This window comes from Esox lucius, chromosome 5, assembly GCF_011004845.1.
Source record: "Esox lucius isolate fEsoLuc1 chromosome 5, fEsoLuc1.pri, whole genome shotgun sequence".
Taxonomy (NCBI): Eukaryota; Metazoa; Chordata; class Actinopteri; order Esociformes; family Esocidae; genus Esox; species Esox lucius.
Window position 1 is genome coordinate 27984046 of NC_047573.1, and position 16913 is coordinate 28000958.

The 16913-nt window shown below is 40.9% G+C and overlaps 1 protein-coding gene and 1 pseudogene across 1 annotated transcript in view; both read right to left on the reverse strand.

Annotated features, from left to right (window-relative positions):
- Window positions 1-4460, reverse strand: part of LOC117594489 — a 64489-nt pseudogene extending 60029 nt beyond the window's left edge.
- The window catches only part of LOC106023662 (tripartite motif-containing protein 16-like), a 40543-nt gene that overhangs the window by 10614 nt on the left and 13016 nt on the right, over window positions 1-16913 (reverse strand). The window lies entirely within an intron of this gene.

Sequence of the window (16913 nt, forward strand, 5' to 3'; positions counted from 1 at the left end):
TTGTTTTATTTTTTGAATGTTTATGCTCCAAATGAGGGAACACAGTGCATTGCTGTATTTGATAAGATAAAGGTTTCTTTATGACAATGTGATCAACAGGGATGTTTGGTTTTGGGGGACTGGAACTGTACAGTGGATTTTACTGTTGATCACACGGGTTTGGAACCTCATCTGAATTCTGTGTCCGGTCTGTCTGGTGTGTTGACTGAGTTTGATCTTTCTGATGTCTGGAGTGTGAGAAATGCCAATGTTAGTCAGTACACATGGTTAAAAATGACTGATGGTCAAATGAGTGCAGCAAGGTTAGACAGGTTATATGTTTCAGAACGCTACTCTGGTACAGTGGTGTGGTGTGACATTTTTCCTGTGGGGTTTTCAGATCATATTATTATTACTGTTGATTTTAAATTGTTCTGTCCATGACGGTCAATGTCACATTGGTATTTTAATATTACGTTGTTACAGGATATCATGTTTTATGAAAGGTTTTGTTGTTTTGGGGACGATGGAATTTTTAGTCCTTTAGACAACAGTGGGAGGTTGGGAAGACCCAAATGTGTGTTTTGTCAACAGTCTACTGCTCTGTCTAATGTTGAGGTTAGAGAGACTATTAGAGCCCTTGAACAGGACATCAAATTGATTGAGCTGTAACTGACCACTCAGACAGACCCTGGATTGGTCAGGAATTTACATGATAAGAGACATGAATTAAGGTCCTTTTTGCATGAAAGGGTGAAGGGTGCCTTGATCAGGTCTCGCTTTGCCACCCTCAAAGATATGGATGCTCCCAGCACTTTTAATTTAACCTGGACCAGTCAATAGACATCTGGTTCACCTGGATCCAAGTGTTAAGGAGGGGTGTCCTATTTGTTCTGATCCTGAATCATCTGGTTCACCTGGATCCAAGTGTTAAGGAGGGGTGTCCTATTTGTTCTGATCCTGAATCATCTGGTTCACCTGGATCCAAGTGTTAAGGAGGGGTGTCCTTTTTGTTCTGATCCTGAATCATCTGGTTCACCTGGATCCAAGTGTTAAGGAGGGGTGTCCTTTTTGTTCTGATCCTGAATCTCTGGTTCATGTGTTTTTACATTGTTCCAGGTTGGTTGGTGTTTCTGACCTGCTGACTAGGTGGTTTACTGTTTTGGGTGAGTTCTTCTGGTCTCGGTTGTTTATATTTGGACTCAAGTATAGTTTCAGTAAACAGGGTGTGGTGGTCTTGCTGAATTGTTTTGACAGGGGCTGATAAATTAGCTGTTTGGAAGACTAGGAAACATTTTATTCAAAGACAGGGATCTGTGGATGTGGTGGGTATGTTTGAGGGGATGCTGGCAGTGCGATTGAGGGTTGAGTTTGACTAGTCTGGTACAACATCTTGGGCAGTTCATAAGTTTATGTGGTGTTCAGGGTGTGTTGTGCTCTGTTTCTGTGGAAGTTGAATTGGTGTTAAATTTAAGGTTTTGTGTTTTGGTATTCATGGGAGCTTGTGTACACTCTGTTGTATCTTTTTTAAAGGATAATTTATGTCTCTCCCTCTCTCTCTTTTTGTGTGTGTGTGTAAGATTGTTATTACATGTAAAGAAACAGATTTTACACCTGTGTATGGTTATGAGTGTATGTGTGCATGTCTATGGGTGTGTGTGTGTATGTTTACATAAAGTGCAAACAACGATGTTTGATTGTGTCTGTGTGTGTGTGTGTGTGTATTTCCTCACATGTTAAGAAATCCTCTCTGGTCTTGGGCTCAGCAGGTGGTCCAATCTGAACTGTAGTCACTATGGAGACAGACAGACTTATAAATCACAGGTCCACATTAATCATGTCCACTAGTAATCTACATACAGGTAACTAGAGGAGAGATGGACTATAGATGGACTATATTTGTATATAATTGTACATGAGTTCCAGTGGTTCAGGCCAGTCTGTCATGGCTTTGATTTGGGTCACTGACTAGAACCAAGTTGTTATGGTGACAATGATTGTTGACAGATCTCAGATCTCTACTTGATAACTACATTGATTTACTGAAGATATTGAAGTCATTTATACTCTTCTGTTCCTCTCCTTATGCTTCCCCCTTTCTTCTCCTCCTATTTTTGTCATTTCTCCTCCTCCACTTTTTGAATAAGTGTTTTGATGACAATATTCTGTATATGGACCATTTGTGTTTTGTCTAATTGTTACCCGCCAAGAAAAACAGATATTACAATAATCTATTAATAATGTGTACTTGCTTTCATAATGTCCTCCCCAGAATAATATTGGTTGCATTATAACATTAAATGTAGTTCTAAGACGAGTAAAAATCATAACGTTCAATATGAATAATTAATATGAATAATAATTTTGACCAACCTTCCCCAGATATCCTGTCCATTTCCTTTTTGCATACATCCTGTATTTGATCTTTCAGTTCAGAGACTGATTTCTTGACATGCTCAAAGGAGATGTGTGGATAGACGGTGATACTGGGTAAGACCTCAGATCCAGGAGAGACACAGAGAGACTGGAAACTCTACAGAGAGGGAAAGAAGCAATGGGTTTTGACATAGACAGACAGTGAATTAAGTTCCAGTCCATTTCACTGGTAAAGAAGTCAAGAGGGATCCATTACAGAGTATTATAAGGGAAGTTAGTGATGTCACCTGGAGGAAATGGATGTGATCCTCTGTGTGTGAGAGCTGCTTCAACTCAACATCTCTCCTCCTCAGCTCAGCAACCTCCTGCTCCAGTTGTTCCAAGAGTCCTTCAGCCCGACTCACTTCAGCCTTCTCCTGAACTTCTCCTGATCAGCCTCTTCAACTCAGAGCGTCTTTTCTTAATATAACAGATCAGCTCAGTAAAGATCCTCTCACTGTCCTCCACTGCTGCCTGTGCAGAGTGCTGTTAGGACACAGAGAGAGAAGTGGGTACAATTTAAGTTAATTCACTGTGCTATCAACAGGATTATAGACAGCAAGTAAATGTAAATATACAGTGCCAGTCAAAAGTTGAGATACACTAATCCATTCAGTGGGTGTGTCCAAACTTCTGGTTGGTCCTGTACATGTATTTATATCAGCTACAACACTCACCTTCAGAGTGTCCACAGTCTGTCTCAACTCCTGAATCTTCTTCTCTCTCTCCCCAATTCTCTTCTGGGATTCCAAATACTTGTGGGATTCTAAATACTCCCCAAACTGTCTCTGCAGAGAAAAACATCATAAAAAAATGTAATCAGCAAAGTGTAGCAATTTTGAAATATATCACATTTATTAATGTTATCAGGATACGTTCTGCTTTCTTAAAATTTTGGTTGTAGTCAGTATATATAGTCGGTACATATTATCACTCTGATCTGAGATCCGTGGTCACCATGTTTGATCCGCCACTACATAACGTTCACATTAACAGTCTTGATCAGGAACTGACTGACATAGATACAGTATCACCTTGACGTTTGGGGGGTCAGAACCAGGGACATTCCCTGACCACTATCCTATTTGGCATTGTATGTTAAAACATCCCTTAACCATGTACATCTGTAATACACCACACCCTCTTATTCCTTATATAGATTCTTACTGAATTCTACTGATTCCAGTCAAAGGGTGAGATTTACATTAGTGGTGTATAATAGGTAAGATATAATAGCAATGCTTATGTAAGGTTCATAGATTGCTCATGGTGTAGCTGTTACAAACACACCCACAAATAAAATATAATTCATATCAAACACACCCACATCCACACACAACATGTATGTTTTATCCTATACTGTAGAGTTCCCATCTTACTTGTTTCTCAGTCCTTTCTGATGCAGCTGAGACTGTATCGTGTCCTTTATGTTCATCCATTGTACAGAGCAGACAAATACACTGCTGATCAGTACGACAGTAAACCTCCAGTAGTTTGTCATGATGAGAACAGATCTTCTCCTGTAGTTGTTTGGAGGTTTGGACCAACTTGTGCTTTTTAAAGGCAGGAGATTCATAGTGAGGCTGGAGGTGAGTCTCACAGTAAGAGGCCAGACACACCAGACAGGACTTGACAGCTTTGAGTTTTCTCCCAGTGCAGGAATCACACTCCACATCTCCAGGTCCAGCATAATAATGATCAGGAGGAGCAGCTTGGAGTCTTGTCTTCTTCAGATTTTCCACCAATTCAGAAAACATGGTGTTCCTGTTTAGAACAGGTCTTGGTATGAAGGTCTGTCTGCACTGGGGGCAGCTGTAGATACCCTTGTCATCTTCCTGATCCAAACAGTCCTTAATACAGCCCATACATTAACTGTGTCCACAGGGAATAGTTACTGGATCCTTCAGTAAATCTAAACAGATCGAACAACTGATTGAGCTTATGGCCTCCGCCATTTTTCACACACATAGAAACAGAGAAATAAGAACTAGAGATTACTTTCGTCTGCCTTTAACTGTTTTTTTTTTTCAGAGGAGTGGTTTGTTTTCTGTGACTTCCTGGTTCTGTGGTGAACTCAGATGTCAGATATCAGGTATGGCCAGTAGAGGGTAGTAGTGATCTATCATAACCAGAGTGAAAATTCTTAGTTCAGTCTGTGATCTTCAAGGTCTAGGTTATAATAATAGCTTGTGAATGCAAATAGAGAGTGCATGTCAAACAAATAGAGATCCCACAAATTTACTACAACCTTTTCTGTATAACAAACCTGTGAAAGGACCTGAGTAAGGTAAGAAATAACTAGACTGTTTACAGCTCCATAAACTGTCCATCACTATATATCTGAGACAAGATACGCTGGTTTATGCCTTTTTTTTTTTATACAAAATCCTCTTAAGCCTCACTCTCCCGATCTGAGATCTACTTTGGTCACCATTGCCTCTTTTAAAGACTTAATCACTAAAACAATTACTTCCACTTGTAAAGTCTTCATGACATGTGCCTGTTTATTGTAGTTTTGTCAAGTTGTTGTCTTTGTCAATTGTCTCTATACATATCTCTGTGTCTTGCTGTATAGTTTTTGTACTGTCTGCTACCAGGTAAAAAAATAGGGAAATCCAGAAATACAGCTTTTCTTGTATTATTGAAAACACACCTCAGACCTTGTAGTCAAACAATAATTAAATTGGTTAATTCATTTAATTTACTCTATCCAATGCAGTTTAGTGCTCTAAAGCTACACATTTAAAAAATGTCAGTTGCACGTGGAATGTTTCCAATCAGACCCAAATTGATATCTGATGAGTTAGTAAAACACAAAACACAAGAAGTAGAAATTTCCTAATTGTTTAAACAGTTCTCTTTATTACAACAACTAGAAAAGGGAAAAAGAAAATCAACAAAGAAGAAGAATGAGAAGGGGAAAAGGAAGAGGTGTAAGACTGAGAGGTGGTGGATCTGGCAGAAGGAGAGGAACAGTTAAAGAGGTAGAAAGAGATGATGGGAGAGGAGTAGAGGGTATATGAAGAGGAGATGGAGCAAGAAGAGCTGAGGATGTAGGAGAAGAATCAAGAAGAGCTGAGGATGTAGGAGATGAATCAAGAAGAGCTGACGATGTAGGAGAAGAAGCAAGAAGAACTGAGGATGTAGGAGAAGAAGCAAGAAGAACTGAGTATGTAGGAGAAGAATCAAGAAGAGTTGAGGATGTATGAGAAGAATCAAGAAGAGCTGAGGATGTAGGAGAAGAATCAAGAAGAGCTGAGGATGTAAGAAGAGGAGAAGAGGGAGGAGTAGAGGCAGAAGAGATGGGTACATTGGAGGGCATAGAAATAGTGGAAAGATCAAGAGAAGAAAATATAAGAAGACATGGACAGAGAGGAAGGGGACGGTTAGGGTTACCAAGGAGTAAGAGGAGGGAGGAGAGTACCAACAAGTCTATGTTCAATTGAACAAGAGCATGTCATTGTTGCCATGGTTGTCCAGAACAACCCCCTCCACCTCAAAGAATGAAACAGGACAATCAATCCTTACACCATATTTTCCAATTGAGGGGTTCTTTTCTTCTTGGAGGTGTAAAGTATATGATCGCAACCCTTACAACCAAGTATGTCTTCTTCAAGCAATGGAAGAGGCCTGTTGAGATATTAAGGCACAACCATGTCAAGGATGGATCCAGCTTTCACTGCGTTTTTTTCCCATGATTCATGACTCGTGAAAATGTATGCTGTGATGTTGATGAAATTCTCTGGCCAGATGTAATTGAGAGGCAGGTTCAATAAAGTTCATTGATTCAATGATCGCAGTACAGTGGATATAAATAGTCTACACATCCCTGTTATGATAAATCATGATAGAAGTTTGTTCACCTTTAATGTGACCTATAACATGAACAAAAAGGGGGGGGGGATCTTTGAGGGGGAAAATGAAATTTTTTAAACTCACAATAACTTGGATGCATAAGTGTGCACACCCTTAAACTAATTCTTTGTTGATGTACCTTTTGATTTTATTACAGTACTCTTTTTGGGTAGGAGTCTATAAGCATGGCACAGATTTGCCCACTCTTCTTGGTTAAAGTGCTCAAAATCTGTCAGATTACGAGGATTACGATCTCCTGTGCACAGCCCTCTTCAGATCACCCCACATATGTTCAATTGGATTCAGGTCTGGGCTCTGGCTGGGCCATTCCAAAACGTTAATCTTCTTCTGGTAAAGCCATGCTTTTGTAGATTTGGATGTGTGCTTTGGATCGTTGTTGTGCTGAACGGTGAAATTCCTCTTCATCTTCATCTTTCTAACGGACGCCTGAAGATTTTGTGCCAAAATTGCCTGGTATTTGGAACTGTTCATAATTCCCTCCACCCTGACTAAGGCCCTGATTGATTAAGGCCCCTGCTGAAGAAAAACAGCCCCAAAGCTGCCACCGCCATGCTTCACTGTTGGTAAGGTGTTCTTTGGGTGATGTGCAGTGTTGTTTTTGCGCCAAGCATACCTTTTGGAATCATGGCCAAAATATTAAACCTTGGTTTCATCAGACCATAACACATTTTCCATCGTGCTTTTGGGATACATGATGTTTGTTTTTCAAACCGGGCTTGGATGTTTTTCTTTGTTAGAAAAGGTTTCCGTCTTGCCACCCTCCCCATAGCCCATTCATATGAAGAATACGTGAGATTGTTGTCACATGTAGCACACAGCCAGTACTTGCCAGAAATTCCTGCAGTTCCTTTAATGTTGCTGTAGGCCTCTTGGAAGCCTCCCTGACCAGTTTTCTTTATATATTGGAGGGACGTTTAGTACTTGGTAATGTCTCTGTTGTGCCATATTTTGTCCACTTGATGATGACTGTCTTCACTGTGTTCCATGGTATATCTAATGCTTTGGAAATTATTTTGTACCCTTCTCCTGACTGATATCTTTCAAAAATGTGATCCCTCTGATGCTTTGGAAGCTCTCTGCGAACCATGGCTTTTGCTTTGAGATGCAACTAAAACAGCTGAATTTATTTGTAATTAATCAGTCACCTTAAATGATGGCAGGTGTGTAATGACTTCTATTTAACATCAGTTTGAATTTGATTGGTCAATTCTGAACACAGCCAAATCCCCAGTTATAAGAGGGTGTCCATACTTATGCAACCAGGTTATTGTGAGTTTTAGATTTTTCCCCCTTGAAGATTTCAGTTTGTTTTTCAATAGAATTATTCACATTATAGGTAACATTAAAAGTGGAAAAGGTTCTGACATTATTTATCTTTTGTTTTATATCACAAAAACCTGGCATTTTAACAGGGGTGTGTAGACATTTTATATCCACTGAAATCTGCAATTTCTACAAAGATAGAAGTCCTGGTTCATAGCAGCTCAGTTTGTAGTTTGGACCCTGTCAAGGGGCTATCTGATTTACTCCTTTGCCTTGCTGTCTATCCTGCTCCATTTTGAATGACATTGCCAGTGTTCACGTGGGTTATATTGTTATATGGTTACTACTCTGGATGGACTTTCATATCCTGTATGTGACAGCATTGTATTGAACATAATGGTCTTTTGTGGCTAGCTTAGGTTGTGGGTTTGAATCCCACTGAGATCACATCCAAATCTTTGGCCTTGTTGATAAGTCAAATTTTCAGGGAAAACAACGGGCGGAAAAAGGTCTAAAGAAATTCCTCACAATACTGGATGGCCTTAGATTATTTCAATTTTATCCAGCACAGAGAACAAGTCAAGTGTCTGTGCGTTGTTTTGATGTCAGTTCTCAAAACTCAGTTTTTTACCATCACTTAAATTAACCTTGATGTTGAAACTCTAGACACAAACCTCACAATTCTTGATGAAAATGCACATTCTTTTAAACTCTAAAATCTTTTCCAATTGATTGGATAAATACACATAAACATAACATAAATTATTTGTTGAACAAAAATCACCTCATAGTTTTTTTCTTATATGCCAAGACATGCTTAATGAACCTGGGATCCACTTGATCTTCATCATCACCGTCTTAACGCAGCAGAAGTCTTCTCTTACCAATGTGTTAACACTTTTTCATTTGTTTCACATATTTTTCACAACCATTATCAAAACAGTTACTCTATTGGATTATCTCTGTTGAACAAAAGGAAAACATCTATTCACAGATGATATAAAGTACTTGCATAATTATGAATCTCTAGTGCACCTGTGTGAAACTCCTTTGCACAACTCTTCACTCAGCAGTCAGTCCTCATCCATCTATAAAAGCTGTTACCTCTGTGTTGCTATTTGCAAGCATGGATCAAAGAGGCCAAAAGCATGTAAGGAGAAGAAGAGGCCTTGGCAGAGGGGCCAGAGGAAGAGGAGTTGTAAGGAGAGGAAGAGGCCTTGGCAGAGGGGCCTGAGGAAGAGGAGTAGTAAGGAGAGGAAGAGGCCTTGATAGAGGGGTCAGAAGAAGAGGAGTTGTAAGGAGAGGAAGAGGCCTTGGCAGAGGGGCCTGAGGAAGAGGAGTAGTAAGGAGAGGAAGAGGCCTTGATAGAGGGGTCAGAAGAAGAGGAGTTGTAAGGAGAGGAAGAGGCCTTGACAGAGGGGCCTGAGGAAGAGGAGTTGAAAGGAGAGGAAGAGGCCTTGGCAGAAGGGCCCGAGGAAGAGGAGTTGAAAGGAGAGGAAGAGGCCTTGGCAGAGGGGCCCGAGGAAGAGGAGTTTGCATGCTTGGTGCAGGAGTCACAGCAATAGGAGAAAACATCAAGTTTCAAATGAAATTGGGGCAACAGTTTTTGACCACGAAAAAAAAACATAAATTGATATATATGTTTTTCTTCTGTGGAGGAGTTACAATTGCATGTATAACGTTGTCTAACATTTTTGTGTTTGTCTGTTTTAATCATGCCATTGTGGGGAGACAATGATGGTCCCTAAAGAATATTGTAGTAAAAAGGTAGCACAGATTGTACTCACAAGTTTCTCTGACAAGTAATGTAAGAAAATGGCACATGACGGATTTAAATCAGTTTGGGGTGTGGCTTGTCAATGTAAATGGCTTACGGAGGAAGTTAAGTCTGACGTTGAAGCACAAATATAGTGCTTATCTGTGAGCTCTTTGGGCTTATGAATGTCAGGGGGTCATTGTGGGGAGAAACGACAGATGTGCTGATGTTAAACAGATGATGGATAATATGCTTACAGCCCTGGATTGTTTATGGAACGTTGGAGATGCTGTACAGCTCCAAATTCGATCCTGAAGACCTTAAGTCTTGGACTGAAAAAATTAGGAGTCTAAAACAAACTGTTTACAGCCCCACCACCGTATGGGTCCAATGCTCCGGTCTCTACAGCCCCACCACCGTATGGGCCCAATGCTCCGGTCTCTACAGCCCCACCACCGTATGGGCCCAATGCTCCGGTCTCTACAGCCCCACCACCGTATGGGCCCAATGCTCCGGTCTCTACAGCCCCACCACCGTATGGGCCCAATGCTCCGGTCTCTACAGCCCCACCACCGTATGGGCCCAATGCTCAGGCTTCCTCGTTGTATCCGTCACTGGCTCCTGTTGCATCACAGGCACAGGATGAGGATTTCGGTCCGAGGATGTGGTCTACCCGTGGGTCAGCTATAGCTGCAGAGCTAAACATGGCCCTTGGTAGAGATCCGCCTGCATCTATTTCACTCTGTGGTACCACTGAAGGACTGGCGTTCTTTCACCCCTCAGGAGAAAGACACGATCCTCCACTCTGCAACTGTCCATAGCGAACCCTCATATACAGAGAGATTAACCCAGAGAAGAGTGTCCTGTGCCATCTGACCTTGAGGCTTTCTTCACAAACACAAAAACTTCCAACAGAGCCTGATGACAGCAAAACAGACCCAACCCCATCCTGAGAAATCTAGCTTGAAACCCAAACATTTTAAACCTGTGTCCACTATCACTATTTACTCTCTCTGTTCCCGTTCCCTAATTCTGTCCCTGTCGTTACCTCCCCTGATGGTTCAGGTTTGGGTGGGTAAAAATCAGGTGGGCAATGTTTTAGGTGTTGATATTTTATCACGACTGGAGGCAAATGTACTTTTGACCAATTCCTGTCACTCCATATGACTGATTGTTTTATGTCTGTTCCTCTTCAAAAGCCAACCTCCTCCAACAAATTCTTCAGCCCCAGTGCAGATACCTCGTCTCTGTTCTAACATGCTCAACTATTTTATGTCTGCTTTTCCCAATCCCTGGGCTATAACTAAATTAGGTGTTGGCAAGTGTCCTATTCCTCCAGTTGAGGTGTCCGGGCCTTGCCATGTATTTGTTCGCCCGTGCCCGCTCAGGCATGAGACTGCTAAAGCAGCTATTGCTATTATATCAATCAAATGTATGTAATCAAATGTACCCTTTTCACAAAAGCAGTTGTCACAAAGTGCTTTACAGAGACACCCGGCCTTAAACCCCAAGGAGCAAACAGTATTGTTGAAATTCAGTGGCTAGGAAAAACTCCCTAAGAAGGCTGCATTTTAGGAAGAAACCTAGAGAGGACCCAGGCTCAGAGGGGTGACCAGTCCTCTTCTGGCTGTGCCGGGTGTAACGATTTGCTTTGTGTTGTGGGAGCAAGGAACCAGGTTGCAGGCAGAGGTAGTCGGTGTAGTTTTATTTAATTACAAGAAACAAACAAACACTGAGCACAAAAAAAACTAACGCAAGCAAATGGCTGTCTAAAGCAGCAAAATAAATGTAGCAACGGGTATAAGGAACTTAAATTTAACCGACAACACGCGACATCAAACATGACAACAACAATGATCCACACTGTGGGGAGCAGAGGGGAAACATTTAAACACATACAAATGAGTAGATAGGGACCTGGTGTGAACGATGATTGACGACATGTGACACAACAAGTCCGGGATGCATTCATGTGAGGATGGAAACTGAGAATGTACGGAACGGTGGCGCTGCTGCTCACCGTACCATTACACCGGGTGAGATATTAAGAGTCCAATTGGAATAATTTATAAATTTCTCTGGGCTAAATCCAGAGTCTATTTGATTTTAGACTAGGTCAAAAGTATGACCAGGTGGACAAGGACAGGGACAGCAACGGGCCCCCCAAACCAGGTAATCTGCAGGTGTGGACCAATACCCCATCTCCTCCTAAATTTAAAACTGTATGAGACTGAGAAAGAGTATTCCTCATATCCCCCAGCACAATAATATAGCAGCGTAACACCTTGGAACTGAGACTTATTATATCTAAGTTGCACGCTGCTGATGTTGTGTATAAGTGGACCAGCCCTACGAATTCCCCTCTGTGGTCGATTTTAAAACCAGATGGTTCCTACAGACTTACGGTTGATTACACTGCTCTTAATGATGTCACTGCTAAAGCTACTCCTCTAAATGACAGTCCCACTACGATTGTCAACGACCTGGGTACGCATCATGTGATGTTTTTTACCTGTGACATCACTAATGGCTTCTGGACTGTTCCTATCCGGCCAGAGGACCAGCACCAATTTGCTTTCACATGTAATGGGGAGCAATATACTTTTAGTCGCCTCCCTCAGGGATATTGTGATAGCCCCTCTATTCGTTCAAGCTATACTACAGATGCCCGGACCCCTCACCCTTACAGGCTTACGTTCTGTTGTGGGTCTGTCTAACTACAACCGTTGTTATATCCCAGAGTTTTCTGACTTGGCCAAACCACTGAATGATGCACAAAGGGGGTTGCCTGGCTCCGTTCCAGTTGATTGGTCTCCGGAGATGGAGGAATCCTTTACTCTCCTGAAAACCACCTTTGCCTGGTTCCCAGCCCTCAAGCATGTCGATTCTCAAACAAGACTTTCATACCTGGACTCACGTTGGTTTGCATGGGCGTAACTGTGTTCTGATTCAACTTCAAGTGGACGACACTATGGGCATTGTGGGATATAATTCCTGTGTGATCCCTACCTCCATCAGAAGCCAGCCAACCTGCCTAATGGCCATGTACTGTGTTGAATGGGCCTTAAAGGCAATATAACCTGTTACTGGATACAGCACTATCCACCTCCATACCCCAAACAGGTTTATGCGTGTCCTCTCTCACACGCCACTCAAGACAATTTCTAACCAGCCGCGGGCCAGGTGGGAAACCGCTTTGACTGCTCCACACATCCGTGTTCATACTGACACCAGGTTGAACCCGGCAGCCCTGATGCCAGACACGGGGGCCCCACACGACTGCTGTGACAACGTCTTGGTGCAGAAAGGCCATTCCGTCTCTGATGAAACTTTTGCTGATGCTGTGGACCTCCATGTTGACAGCAGGTCCTACTACATTAATGACTGTTGTGTTACTGGTTGGGCGGTCGTAAGGGGGGTGAGTGGTGACACCGTTTCTGCAGGATCTCTTTCGACTGGCGGTGCCCAGGTGGCTGAGCGCTATGCCTTAAGCGCTGCACTGGGGTATGCTGAGAAAGCCACAGCCCCATTTATACAGATAGTGCATACGCATACAATGTGGTGCATAATTATGGCCCAGTCTAGAAAAATCTGGGTTATTTGACAACTGGTGGTGTGCCCATTAGTCACAAAGATGTTGTTTTACGAATAATGACCAGATGTGCATATTTAAGTAACCAGCAGGTGTCCCTATGTAAAGTTACAGGGCACAGTCCTTTCACTGATCAAGTGGCTAGAGGGAATGTTCTTGCGGATGACGGCTCCAGGAATGCAGCTTCACTGACCTTTGCTGATGTGGCTCCCTTATTCCCGGTACCTGATAGAACAGCTTCTGAGGAGGAACTATTAGAGTATTACAAGCATGACCCCGTGGAGGAGATGTGGAAACACAGGGGCACGACCATGAGATCCCTGGACTCTCTGGTTTGTCAGCCTGTTTGGAAGTGTGTGGTATGATGCATGCTTTGTAAGTAGGAAAACCAGCAAAATCGGCCGTGAATTAAATACTTGTTCTCTCCACTGTATCCTCTCTTTATGTTTTTTTAGCCGGAGGTTCTTTAGACTTGTGGTCTACTATAATACATCTCTGTAGTTTAACAACGCTTCGCCATTGAAGACTTTGCATAAGTCACCCATCAATTCTCCGAAACATCTTGTTTTCCAGATCAGACCACATGTTAACAGGTATCCACTTAACAAGTTACGCTTCTGCCTATTACTTATTTTCTCTGTGAAAGAAGAAATGTCAACAAAACCCATTATTTCTGTGTATATCCATTCTGTGATGCATTCTCTCTGAAGACCTTGATACAACTTCCCATCTGATCCATATTTGTGTAACAAGTGTAGCCTCTCATCTCCCCCTGTGGGAAACACATTTAAAAAAAACATCCTACACCTATAGAAACATATACATGAATCACTTTTATTACCCAAACATCCTGGGTCAACATCATAAAAACCACCCTTACCTAAAATACACCTGGGAAGTCCGGAAATGACCCCTTTTAACCTTTTGACACAAACAATCAATTGTTAATTTTATAATCACCTTTACCTTCCGGCCACACCACTCAAAGGTCAAAGGTCAATCACTAAAGCCATAAATCCGACATTGAACACATAAAAGTATAATAAAGTGTATAATATCCCTCTCTCCAGTGTATTGGTCATATACATAAGATACAGTGTAACTAGTGTATTGGTCATATACATAAGATACAGTGTAACCAGTGTATTGGTCATACACATAAGATACAGTGTAACCAGTGTTTTGGTCATAAACATCTGATACAGTGTAACCAGTGTATTGGTCATATACATAAGATACAGTGTAACTAGTGTATTTGTCATATACATAAGATACAGTGTAACCAATGTATTGGTCATATACATCAGATACAGTGTAACCAGTGTATTGGTCATATAGAAAAGATACAGTGTAACCAGTGTATTGGTCATATTCATCAGATACAGTGTAACCAGTGTATTGGTCATATATATAAGATGCAGTGTAACCAGTGTATTTGTCATTTACATAAGATACAGTGTAACCAGTGTATTGGTCATATACATAAGATACAGTGTAACCAGTGTATTGGTCATATAGATAAGATACAGTGTAACCAGTGTATTGGTCATATACATAAGATACAGTGTAACCAGTGTATTGGTCATTTACATAAGATACAGTGTAACCAGTGTATTGGTCATTTACATAAGATACAGTGTAACCAGTGTATTGGTCATATACATTAGATACAGTGTAACCAGTGTATTGGTCATATATAAGATAGTGTAACCAGTGTATTGTTCATATACATAAGATACAGTGTAACCAGTGTATTGTTCATATACATAAGATACAGTGTAACCAGTGTATTGGTCATATACATAAGATACAGTGTTACCAGTGTATTGGTCATATATATAAGATACAGTGTAACCAGTGTATTGGTCATATACATCAGATACAGTGTAACCAGTGTATTGGTATATGACCAGTGTATTCTAGCAACCCTCCCCAAAAGCGTCACCCTACACTACTGATTCCCTCCTATCATATCTAGCAAATTGAATTCACATAATCTTATCCTTCTAGGGATAAAGGCTATTTGTTGCCAATATCTTCTCATTTGCTTATTAAAGCCCAATCATAAAGGAAATTACATTTGTAAGAGTTGTGGCCCATTTTCCCCAAAAACATTTGTCTTAATTGGAAAGTGTGGAATATCTCGTTTTATGTAAGTAAATGTTTTTCTTTGGTGTTCTAAATTATGTTGTGTTTTAGGTTGTTAGCTATGTCACAGAGTATATATTTAGGGTCTTTATTTAAATACATGGTTATTCTTTAAATGAAATTAAGCGTATAATTATTTTACAGTCAAAAACAGTACATAAATGAAAACTATAATTGCATTTCATAATTTAAGGCTGAAGGGCTGTGTTGGATTCAGGCCCATCATGTTTATCTTCAGATTCAATGGTGATTCACATTGAGGGTCATTACAAGGTGATACAGACACACATCCAGTAAGACATTTCAACGGCTTTTATTTATACAAATATTTTACACGGAAATTCTTACAGTTGTACATTGCTACTTGATAATGCCTTGTGCAATTATGTATATTTTTTTAGTATTTACCATTAAATCTTTATTTAACAGAACTGGCTTTTGTTATCTGATACAGCAGGTTTATAATTACCAATTCCATTTGTGTCTTTAGAGGATATGATGTTTATAGAAGAAAAAATATTAGTATCGTTGCAAAAATAAGTGAGCCCCAACTTGCTTTGGTTAAATCACAAATAGGTTTGTTTTACCCCTACAACTTCAGATCAGAGATTTATGGTCGGGGAATTAAAGCAGACACCAGAAGATCTGGCATGTAACAGCCCATTTAGTCAACAAGTAGATAGATCCTAAATGTAATCACAATTACCCTAGTCTTAGGAAGAGACTCATGGTAGAATGCTTTACATGTCCTCAGAGAGTCTACTGTGGGTGTTATATTTGTCTGGGGCTTCCTCACAAAAAACATTTTTGATATGAGACTGTGTGATGTGTTTTCCTCTTCTGACTAGAAATGACTTAATATCTCAATGCTGTAATGAGTTTATTGCTGTAGCCAGGACCCTGTGGTCTTTCACAGTGCAGATGAACCCTCCAGGTCAGACTGATCTACCCACAACAGATTATCTGGGTAGATCAGAGAAGGTAACCAGCTGGTGGTGACTCACTGACCCTGTTAAAAACCTGTGGTTCATCTGTATGATCCATCACAATAATATATTGATATTCTGCAACAGCTTTTAATCACACATGCAAATCCAAGACAAAGTCTTCTCCCACATCCTATCAGCAGGGTTTTCAATGAAAAAAAACATCACCTGGCTTGCAACCATGTAGTTTTCCTGGGTTTTCATGTTGTCTGACAGTGTGGCCTACAACTAGAACACAGTATGTCCTACAGCTAGAACACATTATGTCCTACAGCTAGAACACAGTATGTCCTACAACTAGAACACAGTATGTCCTACAGCTAGAACACAGTATGTCCTACAACTAGAACACAGTATGTCCTACAGCTAGAACACAGTATGTCCTACAGCTAGAACACATTATGTCCTACAGCTAGAACACAGTGTGGCCTACAACTAGAACACAGTATGTCCTACAGCTAGAACACAGTATGTCCTACAGCTAGAACACAATACGTCCTACAGCTAGAACAAAGTATGTCCTACAGCTAGAACACAGAATGTCCTACAGTTAAAACACAATACGTCCTACAGCTAGAACACAGTATGTCCTACAGCTAGAACACAGAATGTCCTACAGCTAGAACACAATACGTCTTAAAGCTAGAACAAAGTATGTCCTACAGCTAAAACACAATACGTCCTACAGCTATAACACAGTATGTCCTACAGCTAGAACACATTATGTCTTACAGCAAGAACACATTAAGTCCTACAGCTAGAACACAGTATGTCTTACAGCTAGAATACAGTATGTCTTACAGCTAGAACACAGTATGTCCTACAGCTAGAACAAAGTATGTCCTACAGCTAGAACAAAGACTGTCCTACAGCTAGAACACAGAATGTCCTACAGCTA